Raw genomic sequence first — 19,164 nt, forward strand, 5'->3', positions numbered from 1 at the left:
TTCTAGCAGTTTCACCTTCGAACTGGATAACATGCCCATCAATATTATCAGACAAGAGATCTTTAACAATAGCAATATTAGGTTCTACTTTAACTTGATCAGGAGGTGTATAAGTTCTAATATTGCTTTTACGAACAACAGTTGAAGCTTTAGCATGATCCTTTATTCTAACAGGGAAAGGTGGTTTCTCAATATAAGAAGTAGGAACAATAGGATCGTTATAAGTGATAGTCTTTTCTTCAACTCAATAGGTGCAGCTACTTTTACTTCTATGGGAGGATGATATTTAAACCACTTGTCCTTAGGGAGATCAACATAAGTAGCAAAAGATTCACAGAAAGAAGCTACTATCTCAGAGTCAAGTCCATATTTAGTGCTAAACTTACGGAAAATATCAGTGTCCATAAAAGATTAACACAATCAAACTTAGGTGTCATACCTGACTCCTTACCTTCGTCGAGGTCCCAATATTCATAGTTGTGTTTAATTCTATCCAATAAATTCCATCTGAATTCAATAGTCTTCATCATAAAAGAGCCAACACAATAAATATCGAGCATTGTGCGATTGTTATCAGAAAGCCGAGCATATAAATTTTGAATAATCATTTCTCTTGAGAGCTCATGATTGGGGCATGAATATAACATTGATTTAAGCCTCCCCCAAGCTTGAGCGATGCTTTCTCCTTCGCGAGGCCGGAAATTATATATATAATTGCGATCACGATGAAGAAGATGCATAGGGTAATACTTTTGATGAAATTCCAACTTCAATCTTTTATAGTCCCATGATCTCATATCATCACATAGCCTATACCATATCAATGCATCTCCCTTCAAAGATAAAGGGAAGACCTTCTTCTTAGCAACATCATCGGGTATACCTGCAAGCTTAAATAATCCACAAACTTCATCCACATATATTACGTGCTCATCAGGATGCTTTGTTCCATCTCCTGTAAAAGGGTTAGCTAGCAGTTTTTCCATCATACCCGAAGGAAATTCAAAAGGAGTATCATTTTCAATAGGTTCAGTAGGTTGAGGAGCAACTCTTTGCTCTATTGGACGGGGTGAAGATACCCCAAACAACCCCTCAGAGAATTACTTTCCATAGTAAAAAGTCACAGTAAATTTCAGCACACTATATAAATTTTTCCTTACGAAATTCCACCTACCAAAGGCGCTACACTCCCCGGCAACAACGCCAGAAAAGAGTCTTGATGACCCACAAGTATAGGGGATCTATTGTAGTCCTTTCAATAAGTAAGACTGTCAAACCCAACGAGGAGCAGAAGGAAATGATAAGCGGTTTTTAGCAAGGTATTCTCTGCAAGTACTGAAATAAGTGGTAACAGATAGTTTTGTGATAGGATAAATTGTAACGAGCAACAAGTAACAAAAGTAAATAAAGTGCAGCAATGTGGCCCAATCCTTTTGTAGCAAAGGACAAGCCGGAACAAACTCTTATAATAGGAAAAGCGCTCCCGAGGACACATGGGAATATCGTCAAGCTAGCTTTCATCACGTTCATATAATTCGCGTTCGATACTTTGATAATTTGATATGTGAGTGGACCGGTGCTTGGGTGCTGTTCTTACTTGAACAAGCATCCCACTTATGATTAACCTCTATTGCAAGCATCCGCAACTACAACAAAAGTATTAAGGTAAACCTAACCATAGCATGAAACATGTGGATCCAAATCAGCCCCTTACGAAGAAATGCATAAACTAGGGTTTAAGCTTCTGTCACTCTAGCAACCCATCATCTACTTATTACTTCCCAATGCCTTCCTCTAGGCCCAAATAATGGTGAACTGTTATGTAGTCGACGTTCACATAACACCACTAGAGGCTAGACAACATACATCTTATCAAAATATCAAACGAATACCAAATTCACATGACTACTAATAGCAAGACTTCTCCCTTGTCCTCAGGAACAAATGTAATTACTCACAAAGCATATTCATGTTCATAATTAGAGGGGTAATAATATGCATATAGGATCTAAACATATGATCTTCCACCAAATACACCAACTAGCATCAACTACAAGGAGTAATCAACACTACTAGCAACCTACTAGCACCAATCCCGGACTTTGAGACAAGAATTGGATACAAGAGATGAACTAGGGTATGGAGATGAGATGGTGCTGGTGAAGATGTTGATGGAGATTGCCCTCTCCTGATGAGAGGAGTGTTGGTGATGACGATGGTGATGATTTCCCCCTCCCGGAGGGAAGTATCCCCGGCAGAACAGCTCTGCCGGAGCTCTAGATTGGTTCCGCCAAGGTTCCACCTCGTGGCGGCGGAGTCTCATCCCGAAAAGTTTCTTCTCTATTTTTTTCTCATCGAAAGACTTCATATAGGAGAAGATGGACATCGAAGAGCCACCAGGGGGCCCACGAGGTAGGGCGGCGCGCCCTAGGGGGGGTGCCCCCCACCCTCGTGAGCAGGGTGTGGGCCCCGTGGCCTTCATCTTTGGTGAGGATTTTTCTTTATTTATTTTAAGATGTTCCGTGGAGTTTCAGGACTTTTGGAGTTGCGCAGAATAGGTCTCTAATATTTGCTCCTTTTCCAGCCCAGAATTCCACCTGCCGGCATTCTCCCTCCTTATGTAAACCTTGTAAAATAAGAGAGAATAGCCATAAGTATTGTAACATAAAGTGAAGTAACAGTCCATAATGCAATAAATATCGATATAAAAGCATGATGCAAAATGGACGTATCAGTCTCCGGACAGCCGGACTATATCCTTTGGCCGGACTGTTGGACTATGAAGATACGAGATTGAAGACTTCGTCCCGTGTCCGGATGGGACTCTACTTGGCGTGGAAGGCAAGCTAGGCAATACAGATATGTATATCTCCTCCTTTGTAACTGACCTTGTGTAACCCTAGCCCCCTCTGGTGTCTATATAAATCGGAGGGTTTTAGTCCGTAGGACAACATACAATCATACCATAGGCTAGCTTCTAGGGTTTAGCCTCTCCGATCTCATGGTAGATCAACTCTTGTACTACTCATATTATCAAGAATAATCAAGCAGGACGTAGGGTTTTACCTCCATCAAGAGGGCCCGAACCTAGGCAAAACATCGTGTCCCCTGCCTCCTGTTACCATCCGCCTTAGACGCACAGTTCGGGACCCCCTACCCGAGATCCGCCGGTTTTGACACCGACAACGGCCTTCCCGCGCTGCTGACCTGCCTCTTGCTCATCCTGCAATGGGGGCTACACATGCTGGTATGATGCCTGTGCTTGGGTCCGTCCCTATAGCGCCGACAAATCTGAGAGATCGAGCTCTAGCTCATGGCCTGCCCCGCGCACGTCACCTCACCAGGTCCTCAGTGCCTTCATCTTCTTGCGGAATGATTAGCGGTAGGACATTAAGCGTGGCCATGTGTCATGTTCTCCTCCTTGGACTAACCCGCAGGAACCTCCGGAGCCTAACTATAGGCGGGCCCGCCGGCCACCCCTTTTCACGCAATTCGCTTGCACGTTAAAGGGGGAGCTCCTGAGCATCGCGCCTCGGGAGCTCCTACTGGTTCTCGAGCCCTCACCCCCTGGACTTGACCACGACAGCATGATCTGGCGTACCAGTGGCGGCTGAGCCTCGGTCGAGGGACGGGACCCAAGGACATAGAGCATTTAGATGAGCGAGGAAAGGGGGAAGCTGGCATGAGCCCTGCCTAGAAGCGTCACCACTAAGGCATAATCAGGCACTGCGCAAGAAAATCGCCGCATGCTCACTGAGATAAGTCACCCTCACATATTGACATGAACTCCACGACCCGATCCCTTGACTCTCGCAACCTCGCTCGGGCAATGTCGCTTTCCTTTTCGGCCTTTAGGGAGCTTCTTGCACGCCAAAGGGGACCTCTTGAGCATTGCGCCTCAGGATCTCTCACCGGACGTCGGGCCGCTCATCTCCTGGCCTTGTCCACGGCATCGCAACCTGGCATACCAGCGACGGCTGAAGCCTGCCTAGGGACTGAGTCCTGTTGGCATAGAGCGCCATGCTACCGCGAGAATGAAAAGGGGGAACCGTGCCGGAGCGAGATACACAGGTTTCGACATTACGCTAGGGGGATAACATTTAAATAAAAATTCTACAATTTTTTACATGCCCCCACGGGGCCTGTCACAATTCCGCGCAGGGAAACAAAAGAAGAAGACCTCGAAGGACCCCCGGTGAAAGGATCGAGATGGACCTAGAGGGGGGGTGGGTGAATAGGTACATTTATAAATTTTAATTGTTACTTAGCAATTTTAGGCAATAATGTGGAATATGAAGTTTAGCCTAACAATTGCAAGTATGATGCTAAGTGCTAAGCAAGGAAAAACAAAGAACACAAGTAAGTGACCGTGCAAGCACAATATGATATAAGTAAAGACTAAGAGAAAGTAACCACAAGTAGAGAGTTAAGGTTAGGAATAACGGCAACTCCGAGAGTCGAGGATGTATGCCGATGTTCACTTCCTTGGAGGGAAGCTACGTCATCGTTAGAGAGGTGAATGTTACCACGAAGGCACACCAACGCCACAAAGGCTCACCCTATTATCCCTTTGAGACAACACCATGAAGGCGTTTCTCAACCACTAGTGGTAGACCTCGGGGTGGTCTCCAAACCCTCACAAACTTTTCGGGGGTAATCAGAATGGTCGATTCCTCTCTGAAAGACTCCTACCGCCTAGGAGTCTCCAACCTCCAAGAGTAACAGGAATGATGGGGAAAAGCTCAAGACTAGCTGAAATCACGAATTCCTTTGGTGCAAAGAAGGGGAAGGAGTGGATCTATCACTTGGGTGGACAACTTCTCTCAAATGCTCTCAAATCCTTTAGGGATCTAAGATTTGGTGTAGAAGAGTGAGAGAGAGAGAGTGAAATGTGTTCTTGAGAATGTTTGAAGTGAATGGTCAACCCTCACATGGGATAGGAGAGAGATATTTATAGTATGCCTCAATAAGTGGCCGTTGGAGCCCAAAACAACACTGCAGCGTCGGACGTCCGATGCACAACGGACGACCGAAGGCACGACAGACACCGGACGTCTGACAGGGACCGGACGTCTGATGTTTTGGCACGATATAGAAGGTATCGAATGACCACGATCCTAGACGTCCAATATTTACGATCGGTGGATAAGGTACTGGACGATCGAAGAATATCGGATGACCGAGCGCTCGGCAGACAACGGACGTTCGACAGGGACCGGACATCCGTTGTTTTGCCACTGTATAGAATGTACCGGATGACCGGAGGGTTCTGGACATCCGATGTTTTGGATCTGATGAAAGATTGTCGGGCTTTTGGTGAATACTGGACGTCCGATGTTTAGGCTCTGTATAGGAGGAGCCGGACATCCGGTGAGTACCGGTCGTCTGACAGAGATGAAGACCGGATAATGAGTTTGGACTAGATTTTGAGCAAGACTCTCAAAAGACCCCATGTTCCCCTCTTAATAGTGCAGGATCCCTATACTCAAGAATAAACATAAATATAGTCTTGTTTCTTCGTTCTTTATAAAGTTAAATATTTATGAAATCATAATCCACACACACAATTGATTCTGAGGGGACTAAAACCTGAGATATACTTGACAAACTTTGTTAGTCCTGTATGTAGCGACCCGACCTCAGATGGTCAAGTCTCTCTGCTTCAGTGTCATCCCTCGATCGGTAATGCCATCTCAGCATGACACTTCTTTAGCTGTGAAACGTGGAACACATCGTGGACTCCTGACAATCCCTTAGGTAAATCCAACTTGTAGGCAACTTCTCCCATCCGTTCCAAAATGCGATACGGTCCTACAAATCTCGGGGCTAACTTTCCTTTAACTCCAAAATGTTTCACTCCTCGCAAGGCGATACTCGCAGATATGCTCTATCTCCAATTTCGTAGGTTACCTCCTTGCGTTTTGAGTCTGCATAACTCTTCTGCCTGGACTAAGAAATCTTCAGTCGGTCTCGGATCAGTTTTACCTTCTCCTCAGATTCTTTAATCAAGTCTGGTCCAAACAACTGTCGGTCTCCTACCTCATCCCACATCAATGGTGTTCTGCACCTGCATCCATACAGGGCTTCAAACGGTGCCATCTTCAAACTGGCTTGATAGCTATTGTTGTATGAGAACTCTGCATACGGAAAATTGTCATCCCAACTAGATCCATAATCTAGCGCACAGGCTCTCCACATGTCCTCCAAAATTTGATTGACTCTCTCAGTCTGGCCATCTGTCTGCGGGTGAAACGCTGTACTAAACTCCAATCTTGTTCCCAAAGTCTGGTGTAACTGATGCCAAAACTTTGAAGTAAACTGTGCTCCTCGATCCGATACGATGGTCCTCAGAACTCCATGCAGACATACGATCCTGGACATATAGATCTTGGCCAACTTTGCACTTGTATAGGTGGTTTTCACTGGGATGAAGTGAGCTACTTTGGTCAAACGATCAACTACTACCCATATGGAATCATATCCTGCTTTAGTCCTGGGTAATCCGGTGATAAAGTCCATGCCAAGTTTATCCCACTTCCATTCGGGTATCGGCATAGGCTGTAACAGTCCTACTGGCTTCTGATGTTCTGCCTTAACTCTCTGACATACATCACATACGGCTACATACTCGGCAATATCCTTCTTCATACTAGTCCACCAGAAACATTCCTTCAAATCCAAATACATCTTGGTGTTTCCGGGGTGTATCGAGTATGGTGAGTCATGCGCCTCTTGAAATATTGACTTTCTGATCTCCTGATTATTGGGCACGTAAATTCGGTCCTCAAGCCATAGGGTATCGTGCTCATCCTCACGAAAACCTTCTGCCTTTCCATTGCCCATCTAATCCTTTATCTCGGCAATCTCTTTATCATATTTCTGAGCTTCCCGAATCTTGTCTAGCAATGTCGACTGAACCTCCATTGTGGCAATGAACCTTCTAGGTACAATCTCTAATTGAAGTTCCATGATGTCCTTTGCTAATTCCTTCGGCAGTCCTTTACTTTCAAGGATATTAGCATAACTCTTCCGACTCAATGCGTCTGCTACGACATTGGCCTTTCCTGGATGATAGTGTAGCTTCATGTCATAATCCTTTATAAGCTCCAACCATCTCCTCTGGCTAAGGTTCAGCTCCTTCTGGGTGAAGATGTACTTCAAACTCTTGTGATCCGTGTACACATCACAACGGTTTCCAATAAGGTAATGTCTCCAAGTCTTCAACACATGCACTACGGCTGCTAGCTCCAAATCATGCGTAGCATAGCATAATTCAACTCATGAGGTTTTAGTTGTCGTGAGGCATACGAAACAACTCTTCCATCCTGCATAAGCACACATCCAAGTCCTAAGCGAGAGGCGTCGCAATACACTTGGAACTCCTTATGTATATCTGGCAGTACTAGCACTGGGGCTGTAGTCAAACGTTTCTTCAACTCCTGGAAACTTGCTTCACAATCTTCTGTCCATTTAAACTTGGTATCCTTCTTCAATAGTTTAGTCATTGGTTTTGCAATCTTGGAAAAATTCTCAATGAATCTCCGGTAGTATCCTGCGAGTCCAAGAAAACCGCGGATCTCGCTAACTGAGGTGGGTGCCAACCATTCAGTGACTGACTGAACCTTGCTGGGGTCTACTGCGATACCTTCTCCTGATATAACATGTCCAAGGAATCCGACTTCCTTCAGCCAAAACTCGCATTTGCTAAACTTTGCATACAACTAGTTTTCCTTGAGCTTCTCGAGAACTAAACGCAAATGCTCTTTGTGCTCCTCCTCGTTCTTTGAGTATACCATGATATCATCAATAAACACCACAACAAACTTGTCCAAATACTCCATGAACACCTTGTTCATCATGATCATGAAATAGGAAGGGGCGTTAGTTAGTCCAAACGACATGACCGTGTACTCGTATAATCCATATCGCATTGTGAAAGCCGTCTTTGGTATGTCCTTCTCTCGTATCTTCAACTGATGATACCCTGATCGTAAATCGATCTTTGAGAACACTTTAGCTCCTTGCAACTGATCAAACAGATCATTGATCATCGGTAGTGGGTACTTGTTCTTTATCGTCACTTCATTCAAGGCTCGATAATCAACAACCATCCTTAGGGATTTATCCTTCTTCTCAACCAAAAGTACTGGGGCTCCCCAAGGTGATGAACTTCTTCGGATGTATCCTTTCTCCAATAACTCCTTGATCTGTTTCTTAATTTCTTCTAGATCATTTGCGGGCATCCAATAGGGTCTCTTGGATATTGGTCCTGTACCTGGTAACAGCTCTATAAAAAACTCAATATCTCTGTCCGGTGGCATGCCTGGTAACTCCTTGGGAAAACATTCAGGTAATCCTTTACTACCGGCACTTCCTCCTGAACAACTCCCGTAAGGGCATTCACTTGGCTCCTTTCAGGCACATGCCTAGACACATACTTAATCCTTTTTCCCTCCGGGGTGGTGAGATAAATTGACTTACTCGCACAGTCAATGCTTCCTCCATACTTTGACATCCAGTCCATACCCAATATCACATCCAATCCTTGCGACTCCAAGATAATTAGGTCGGATGGAAACACATGTGTGCCAATGGTTAAGGGTATCTGGTCACATCATCAGCTAGCCATATATTCTGCTCCGGGTGAACTCACTAAAAGAGGGGTCCTAAGGGTTTGGGTTGGTAGTTTAAACTTATCCACGAATCCCCTTGATATGTATGAATGCGATGCACCAGTATCGAAAAGAACAAGAGCGGTAAATGACTTAACCAAAAACTTACCTATTACCGCATCCGGCTGCTCTTCAACCTCCTCCACGTTAACGTGGTTCACTTGTCCTTTGTTGAATGGATTGGGCTTCCTCCCGGAACTTCCATTTCTGTTTCCATTCCTTCCTTCGGGGCAATCATTGGCATAGTGCCCTGTCTTCACGCACTTAAAACATGTAACCTAACTTAAGTCTCTTTTGGCGGGAGTGGACGGATTGGACCGGTTCTGATTGTTGTTAGCTCCGTTCCCATTCCCATTCTTAGCACCACTGTGGTTATGTGATCCTCCTCTAGTGTGGTTGTGACCTCCATGATTATGAACAAGTCCTCCCGAGTTCGGGGTTAGGCGAGGCTTCTGCTGAGCTCCTGAGTTATACTTCCCTTGTCCATACTTTCTCTTACGGCTCTCAGTCTGCTGTTGTTTCCCTTCAATCATAAGAGCCTTATCTACCAACTCCTGGTAGTTGTTGAAGGTTGCTACCATCAACTGCATGCTCATCTCATCATTCAGCCCTTCCATAAACTTCTCCTGCTTCGCGGCATCTGTGGCCATATCATCAGCGGCATAGCGTGATAACTTGCTAAACTCATCCACGTACTGAGCCATAGTACGGTTCCCCTGGTGTAGGTTGCGAAACTCCCGCTTCTTCATCTGCATAGCTCCAGTTGAGACATGGGCGGTGCGGAAAGCTTGCTGAAACTGGTCCCAAGTGACATTGGCTACAGGAAAAGTGGTTGTGTAATTCTCCTACCATGAGGCTGCTGGTCCATCCAATTGATGTGTGGCAAAGCGCGCCCTCTCACCATCTGTGCAACCTGCGGTGGTCAACTCCCTTCCAATACGGCGTAGCCAATCATCAGCAACTATAGGCTCGGTGCTACTGGAAAACACCGGCGGCTGTAACCTTAGAAAACGGGCTAGGTTGTCCACTGGCGGTGGGTTGTTGTTGCCCTGGTTCTGAACTAGCAATTGCATCAAGGCATTCTGCTGCTGGATCAACTGGGTGAGCTCCGACGAGAAGGCAAAACTAGTGTCACGTCTCGGAGGCATCTGATGGGTTTAGATGGAAGAGATTAGAATAGAAAAGGGGTCTAATGAGAAAGCACTACCCATATGCACATGAGACAAACACAATCATTTCACTCAATCAATCAAGCAAGGGAATACAAACGGTCTAGAACTATCGCAAAAGTGCTCACTACTACTATATACATGGGGGAAATACTACTAATAGTTGGTGGTCATCTAGAAATTTTGATCGGTGGAAGACTCCATGATGTCTGCTCCAGCTTCGTCTTCAAAGTCATCATCACTAGGGTCAGAGTCGGTGTCGTCGATGATGATGTAGTTGTCCGGGCAAGTGGAATCGTCGTCTTATACTCCCGGTGCTGGTCCTCCTGTGAATACTCCGATCTTCTTGCCTAGGTCGTCATTCTTCTCCAGCAGGGTCTTGATTTCCTCCTCATATCCATCGCGGGTAAACTTGAGTTCTTCCTACAGCTCGATGATCCTAGTCTTCGCCTTCTTCAAGTCCATCATGTCCGCACACATCTGGTTCTCCTGACGTCGAATGTGCTGGTTTAACTCCTGGATGAAAGCTGCAATGGATCTATCCTTCTTAGTGCTGATTACTTCCCATTGCTCATCTCGGCGCCCACATATTTGGTAGATAGTGTCCTCGAGATCCCTGTGATACACTTCTCCAATGCGTCCCATGGTGATGTGAGCTGCATACTCTTTCCTAAACTCCAGGTTGGTGCGTCGAAGGAAAATTCTATGGGTTTAGAGGTTGGCGAGAACGTCCTTCCTGGAACTTGTACTTGAATCATCCAGCGCTCTTCTTCTGGTAAAGTGGCGTTGTACGTCCCGGTGAAGCTTGGTATTCCAATGTTCAAGTACCTAGTGACTTCCTTCAGGTGACGTCCAAAAGGTGTATCTTCATTCGGTTGTGCAAACTTGTTCTTTTTCTCCACCATCCTAAAGAGTAGAGAATGGAGAGGAGTCAGAAATGAGTAGAGAAGTGTGATCTAGGGTTTATCTTAGTGGTCGTGTCCTACACTCAGCGTGTGCTCTGATACCATCTTGTAGCGACCCGACCTCAGATGGTCAAGTCTCGGTGCTTCAGTGTCATCCCTGGATCGGTAATGCCGACACACACAGTACTCGAGGATTTATAACAGAGTAGCAATCACACACTTATTACATCGAGAAGTCTAAGAGAGAACTTATTACAGTAATATGGCTTAAGGCCATCTAATGCGATAACAGCGGAAGGCTTGGAAGATAAAGTGAGTCCATCAACTCCAACTGCATAGCTGAGCTGCACGGCAACGACCTAACGAACCTTACTCCTCGTCTAAAAAGTCTGCAACATAATACGTTGCAGCCCGAAAACGGGTCAGCACATGGAATATGCTGGCAATATAACACAGTAGAGCAGAAACAGAATAATGCTATCACTACATGCATATATGGCTGGTGGAAAGCTGTATGGTTATAGTTTTTGCGAAAAGCCAATTTTTCCCTAAAACAAAGGAATAGATTTTAATTTAACTATCATGGTGGTTGAAACATCATTGAGAAGGTACCCCCAACTCAATCCCAATTAAAGTGATTAACAACCCAACAGTATTAATTAAACATGGTGAGATACATGTGATAACCCGAGTACTAGATACTCAAGAATTGTCCATAACCGGGGACACGGCTAACCATGATTAGATTGTACACTCTGCAGAGGTTTGCGCACTTTTCCCCACAAGACTCGATCGCCTCCGTTGGATTTCTCGCACTACATGGTGTTTGAGAAACGGATGACCGAGACACAGTCTTTTAGAAACGTTAACTCTCTACTCCGGGTAGACAATACCAAACCTACCAAACCCACTACCTGCTGATCTACCTCTTCAAAAGCTTCACGTAACTTACTCAACTATGCTAGAGCCCATAATAGCTTGTGGCTGCACACGGAAGTTTCTAGCATGAATCATCTCAGTTCCCTTTGAGCCTGGGTGGCGGTCCATAGGAAGATCACACGGGTTCCCCGGGATTTCCAAAAAAATACAGACAACACTGGGTTCCCCAGGTGCCTCAATCCACCCAATTGTTTGATTAAGTTGCCACCTTAAGTTGAACCATTAATTAACAATCTCACATCTGTCATGAATTTCACTCAAACCCAAACCACGTCTGCGAGCATAGCATAGCAATATAAGCAATACGCAGAAGTAACTCCCAAGGGTTTGAATATAACATGGCAATAGGTTCTACCTCAGCAACTACTTCCCAATCCACAAGTTAATGACATCCTAATCATGCAATGTTTGAGGATTGGAACTAATGCATAAAAACTGGGTAATAATGGGATATGATCAAAGTGTTACTTGCCTTGCTGACGATCCGCGAATCCTAGAGACTCGTAGTAACACGCTTTGCACTCCGGGAATTCTATCGCAAGCAAACAATAACATACATAAGTAACAAGAAATGATGCACAAGCAAAACTCAAATAAGAGAGGTTGACCACAAAGTTCAACTTAAGAACTCCGGTACGCAAAAAGAATCAAATCAAACGAAGCAACGAAAGTCAAACGGCGAAAGAAAACCACTTCGTTTACTAATCTGAACTTAGGTCAAATTTTACAGTAGCAAAAACTTGTTTGAGTTGATTAACCGGAAAGAGGGTTTCGAGACGAAACTCCAGGCGCTTGAATCTCCTGATTCCGATAAACGAGCGAAAAGATAAACAGAAATTAAGATCGGATCAGAAATCACGATCAGAAAAATCGCGGAATAAATCCGAGAAAAAGAAAAACGACGAACGAGCGTTCGTTATCTGGATCTAAACGAAGAACGCGTTCGTTAAAACGAACGAACGAGCGAACGCTCGCTAAATAAATACACCGGAGAAAACCGATCTATTAAAAAAACGAAAACTAGAGTTTTGAGAAAAAATAAAATCAAATGGTTTTTTAAGAAAAACCGGCGGTTGGATCCGGTGGCTACCTTCTGCGAGGGGCTCCGGCGAGGGCTTGGGCGGCGGGGTGCGGCGGCTCGCGGGGCGGCGGGGTGCGGCGGCGGCGTTGGCGGCGGGCGGCGGCGGCGGGAGGCGCGGCGCGGCTCGGGGCGGGGCGCGGGAGGCGGCGATGGTGGCGGTGGGGGGGCTCGGGCGGCGCGTATATAAAGGGGGTGGGGTGGGGCGGCTTGGAGGAGGGGGCAAGGCGGCGGCGACGGAGTCCGGCTCGGACTCATCGTCCGAGTCGGCGGCGGCGGCGGCTGGGCCGGCCTGGCTCGGCTGGGTTTTCCTCCAATATTTCAATTATTTTGGAGATGTCATATTATCTCCACTCATTTGATTTAATACGAAATATTTTTCGGAGAGAAAAAATTATTAAAATCAAAATCCTCGTTTCATTATTTGATAAAAATCAAATATGAAAACCGGAAAATCCCCAACTCTCTCCGTGGGTCCTTGAGTTGCTTAGGATTTTGAGGATTGCAGAATGGAAATGCAATAAATCATGATATGCATGGATGATCTATGTATAACATTCCAAATAGAAAATTTGGGATGTTACATATATTGTCATCAACATCAAAACAACATTAAGGGCATGATTGCACTTTCAATCTCCCCCTTTTTGGTAGTTGATGACAATATACACATAGTACAAAAGAAATATGGTTGCTCTATGCTTTAAGACAAATTTATTTAAGAGCTCCCCCTCTCAAACATAATTATTGCAAACATTATGTGGAGAGCTCCCCCTCAGAGAGACAACCATCTAGAATATATGAGAAAAATATCACAAAAACTCAATTAAAACCATCATCATATAAGCACATCACCATAATATAATAATATCTCATTATTCATAGGCATAGTGGTTCAACATTACAACATAGGACATAGATATAAAGTCATACACCCACTCAAAGCATAATGGTTCAACATAAGAACATAGATAGCTAGTACTAGTTCTCCCCCTTGGCAACAACTACCCAAAAGGGACAGAGAGAACCCACAGACAGTCACAGGTCGTCGTCATCATTAGGAGCTCCACGACCACCAGCATCGTCAAGGAAATCAGCCCACTCAGGCCCCGAAGGAAAACCAAAGTCAGAAGGAGGAGCCACCGGAAGACACTCATCGTCACTCACATCAGTAGCCCCAGAGTCACGAAGAAGAGGCTTCAAGGCATTCTTGGAAGTGATCAAGCGAGTGACAACATCATGATTGTGTGTGTAGTTGAAGGAGAATGCCTTCATCATGGCAGAGTGAGCCTTGCCGATAAAACAAGCAAAAGGCCCAAAGGACGCCGAGCTGGCAGTAGTAGGATGAGACCTAGCAGTAGACCGACGAGCAGGGGCAGACTCGGAGGTACCCTTTGGAGAAAAATCGTTGGTCATGTGAGGAGGAATAATCCACATCTCATGCACATGGGTGTAGACAAGAGACAAGGGAGACACACTCCCAATAAGAGCCTGAATGAATGAAGCATGAGGAAAGGCACGCTTATACTGAAAGCTAGCAAGACGGATTTCATGCCATAGGAAATGAGAACCGTTGATCTTGCCTTTGGGAGAGTCATGGAGGCGAGACATAAGATCGATGCAATAACTATTGCAAGATCCCTTGTCACCCATCTTAGGATAGATGGTATGGATGATACATTGGTAGATGATGTAGTAAGGAGATCTCCAAATAGAAACTTGATTCAGATCCTTCATCTTTTCTTCCTCAGTAAGGTCATCAAGCTCCTTAAGAAGATAGCGACAAGCCTAAACTGCTTTGGGTTTGTGATTTGGGTCATCTTTATGGATCTTGAATCCACTGTCCGGAAACCCAAGAGCAGCGACAAATTGAGCATAAGTGGCAGAGCTTGGTGTCAGATGTCATCCAAGTGACGGTCTTGTTAGGAGCAAATAAGCAAGTGGCATAAAACTGATGGATAGTAGCCTGGTTAAAGCCATGCTGAAATGCAAACAGAGCAGCAAGACCGGATGACTCAATGAGCTCAATGGCTCCTGGGTACTTCACGGGATGTTTCCGAATTGTGCTAAGTCAATGAAGTGGTGTAGAGAGAGATCCTTTGGGAGGACAACAGAGGTGTAGTGTTACCTCTTGAGCCCTGTGTTGGTTTTCCCCGAAGAGGAAGGGATGATGTAGCAAAGTAGCATAAGTATTTCCCTCAGTTTTTTAGAACCAAGGTATCAATCCAGTAGGAGGCTACGCGCGAGTCCCTCGTACCTGCACAAAACAAATATATCCTCGCAACCAACGCAAATAGGGGTTGTCAATCCCTATAAGGCCACTTACGAGAGTGAGATCTGATAGATATGATAAAGATAATATTTTTGGTATTTTTGTGAAAAGATGCAAAGTAAATAGTAAAGAAAATAACTAAGTAGTAGGAGATTAATATGATGAAGATAGACCCGGGGGCCATAGGTTTCACTAGTGGCTTCTCTCGAGAGCATAAGTATTCTACGGTGGGTGAACAAATTACTATTGAGCAATTGACAGAACTGAGCATAGTGATGAGAATATCTAGGTATGATCATGTATATAGGCATCACGTCCAAGACAAGTAGACCGACTCCTGCCTGCATCTACTACTATTACTCCACTCATCGACCACTATCCAGCATGCATCTAGAGTATTAAGTTAAAAACAGAGTAACGCCTTAAGCAAGATGACATGATGTAGAGGGATAGACTCATGCAATATGATGAAAACCCCATCTTGTTATCCTCGATGGCAACAATACAACACGTGCCTTGCTACCCCTACTGTCACTGGGAAAGGACACCACAAGATTGAACCCAAAGCTAAGCACTTCTCCCATTGCAACAAAGATCAATCTAGTAGGCCAAACCAAACTGATAATTCGAAGAGACTTGCAAAGATAACCAATCATACGTAAAAGAATTCAGAGAAGATTCAAATATTATTCTTAGATAGACTTGATCATAAACCCACAATTCATCGGTCTCAACAAACACACCGCAAAAAGAAGGTTTTGTCGATCCGAAGGGAGCTAACAAAGTGTGCAAGCTCCAGCGATCCATTTATGGACTGGTGCAAGCCTCTCGGAGTTGGAATAAACGCTTTGATAGTGTGATCAAAGAATTTGGTTTTGTACAGACTTTTGGAGAAGCATGTATTTACAAGAAAGTGAGTGGGAGCTCTGTAGCATTTCTGATATTATATGTGGATGACATATTATTTATTGGAAATGATATAGAATTTCTGGATAGCATAAACGGATACTTGAATAAGAGTTTTTCAACGAAAGACCTCGGTGAAGCTGCTTACATATTGGGCATTAAGATCTATAGAGATAGATCAAGACGCTTAATTGGACTTTCACAAAGCACATACCTTGACAAGGTTTTGAAGAAGTTCAAAATGGATCAACTAAAGAAAGGGTTCTTGCCTGTGTTACAAGGCGTGAAGCTGAGTAAGACTCAATGTCCGACCACCGCAGAAGATAGAGAGAAAATGAAAGATGTTCCCTATGCTTCAGCCATAGGCTCTATCATGTATGCAATGCTGTGTACCAGACCTGATGTGTGCCTTGCTATAAGTCTAGCAGGGAGGTATCGAAGTAATCCAGGAGTGGATCACTGGACAGCGGTCAAGAACATCCTGAAATACCTGAAAAGGACTAAGGATATGTTTCTCGTATATGGAGGTGACAAAGAGCTCATTGTAAATGGTTACGTTGATGCAAGTTTTGACATTGATCCGGACGATTCTAAATCGCAAATCGGATACGTATTTTTACTGAACGGTGGAGCTGTCAGTTGGTGCAGTTCAAAACAAAGCGTCATGGCGGGATCTACATGTGAAGCAGAGTACATAGCTGCTTTGGAAGAAGCAAATGAAGGAGTCTGGATGAAGGAGTTCATATCCGATCTAGGTGTCATACCCAGTGCATCGGGTCCAATGAAAATCTTTTGTGACAATACTGGTGCAATTTCCTTGGCAAAGGAATCCAGATTTCACAAGAGAACCAAGCACATCAAGAGATGCTTCAATTCCATTCGGGATTTAGTCCAAGTGGGAGACATAGAAATTTGCAAGATACATACGGATCTGAATGTTGCAGACCCGCTGACTAAGCCTCTTCCACGAGCAAAACATGATCAGCACCAAGGCTCCATGGGTGTTAGAATCATTACTGGGTAATCTAGATTATTGACTCTAGTGCAAGTGGGAGACTGAAGGAAATATGCCCTAGAGGCAATAATAAAGTTATTATTTATTTCCTTATATCATGTTAAATGTTTATTATTCATGCTAGAATTGTATTAACCGGAAACATAATACATGTGTGAATACATAGAAAACATAGTGTCACTAGTATGCCTCTACTTAACTAGCTCGTTGATCGAAGATGGTTAAGTTTCCTAACCATAGAAATGAGTTGTCATTTGATTAATGGGATCACATCATTAGGAGAATGATGTGATTGACTTGACCCATTTCGTTAGCTTAGCACTTGATCGTTTAGTTTGTTGCTATTGCTTTCTTCATGACTTATACATGTTCCTATGACTATGAGATTATGCAACTCCCGTTTACCGGAGGAACACTTTGTGTGCTACCAAACGTCACAACGTAACTGGGTGATTATAAAGGTGCTCTATAGGTGTCTCCGAAGGTACTTGTTGGGTTGGCGTATTTCGAGATTAGGATTTGTCACTCCGATTGTCGGAGAGGTATCTCTGGGCCCTCTCGGTAATGCACATCACATAAGCCTTGCAAGCATTGCAACTAATAAGTTAGTTGCGGGATGATGTATTACGGAATGAGTAAAGAGACTTGCCGGTAACGAGATTGAACTAGGTATTGAGATACCGACGATCAAATCTCGGGCAAGTAACATACCGATGACAAAGGGAACAACATATGTTGTTATGCGGTCTGACCGATAAAAGATCTTCGTAGAATATGTAGGAGCCAATATGAGCATCCAGGTTCTGCTATTGGTTATTGACCGGAGACGTGTCTCGGTCATGTCTACATTGTTCTCGAACCCGTAGGGTCTGCACGCTTAACGTTACGATGATAGTTTCATTATGAGTTTATATATTTTGATGTACCGAAGGTTGTTCGGAGTCCCAGATATGATCACGGACATGACGAGGAGTCTCGAAATGGTCGAGACATAAAGATCGATATATTGGACGGCTATATTCGGACACCGGAAGTGTTTCGGGTGATTTCGGAGAAAACCGGAGTGCTGGAAGGGTTACCGGAACCTCCCGGGAAGTATTGGGCCTTAGTGGGCCTGAGGGGAGAGAGAGGGCAGCAGCCCAGGAGGTGGCGCGCCCCCTCCCACGGGGAGTCCGAATTGGACTAGGGGAGGGGGTGCGGCCCCTCTTTCCCTCTCCCTCTCCCTCTCTTTCCTTTCCCCTTCTCTCTTCCTAGTTGGACTAGGAAAGGGGAGTCCTACTCCTACTAGGAGGAGGACTCCCCCCTCCTTGGCGCGCCCCAAGGGCCGGCCGCCCTCTCCCCCTTGCTCCTTTATATACGGGGGCAGGGGGGAACCTCTAGACACACAAATTGATCTTCGTGATCGTTCTCTTAGCCGTGTGCGGTGCCCCCCTCCACCATAATCCTCGATAATACTGTAGCGGTGCTTAGGCGAAGCCCCGCGACGGTAGAACATCAAGATCGTCACCACGCCGTCGTGCTGACGGAACTCTTCCCCGACACTTTGCTAGATCGGAGTCCGGGGATCATCATCGAGCTGAACGTGTGCTAGAACTCGGAGGTGTCGTAGTTTCGATGCTTGATCGGTCAGGCCGTGAAGACGTACGACTACATCAACCGCGTTGTGCTAACGCTTCCGCTTCCGGTCTACGAGGGTACGTAGACAAACACTCTCCCCTCTCGTTGCTATGCATCACCATGATCTTGCGTGTGCGTAGGAATTTTTTTGAAATTACTACGTTCCCCAAACAGTAGGTATATATAGGAGGAAGGAGTACGTCGGTGGAGCCAATAGGGGGCCCACAAGGATGGAGGGCGCGCCTGGGGGGGGGGGGGGGTAGGCGCGCCCCTACCCCGTGGCCTCCTCTTTTCTTTCTTGATGTAGGGTCCAAGTCTCCCGGGTCTTGTTCGTTGAGAAAATCACGTTCCCGAAGGTTTCATTCCGTTTGGACTCCGTTTAATATTCCTTTTCTTTGAAACCCTAAAATAGGCAAAAAATAGCAATTCTGGGCTGGGCCACTGGTTAATAGGTTAGTCCCAAAATAATATAAAAGTGGATAATAAAGCCCAATAATGTCCAAAATAGTAGATAATATAGCATGGAGCAATCAAAAATTATAGATACGTTGGAGACGTATCAAGCATCCCCAAGCTTAATTCCTGCTCGTC

Source organism: Triticum urartu, chromosome 1A, assembly GCF_056163025.1.
Source record: "Triticum urartu cultivar PI428250 chromosome 1A, HENAU_Tu73, whole genome shotgun sequence".
Lineage (NCBI taxonomy): Eukaryota > Viridiplantae > Streptophyta > Magnoliopsida > Poales > Poaceae > Triticum > Triticum urartu.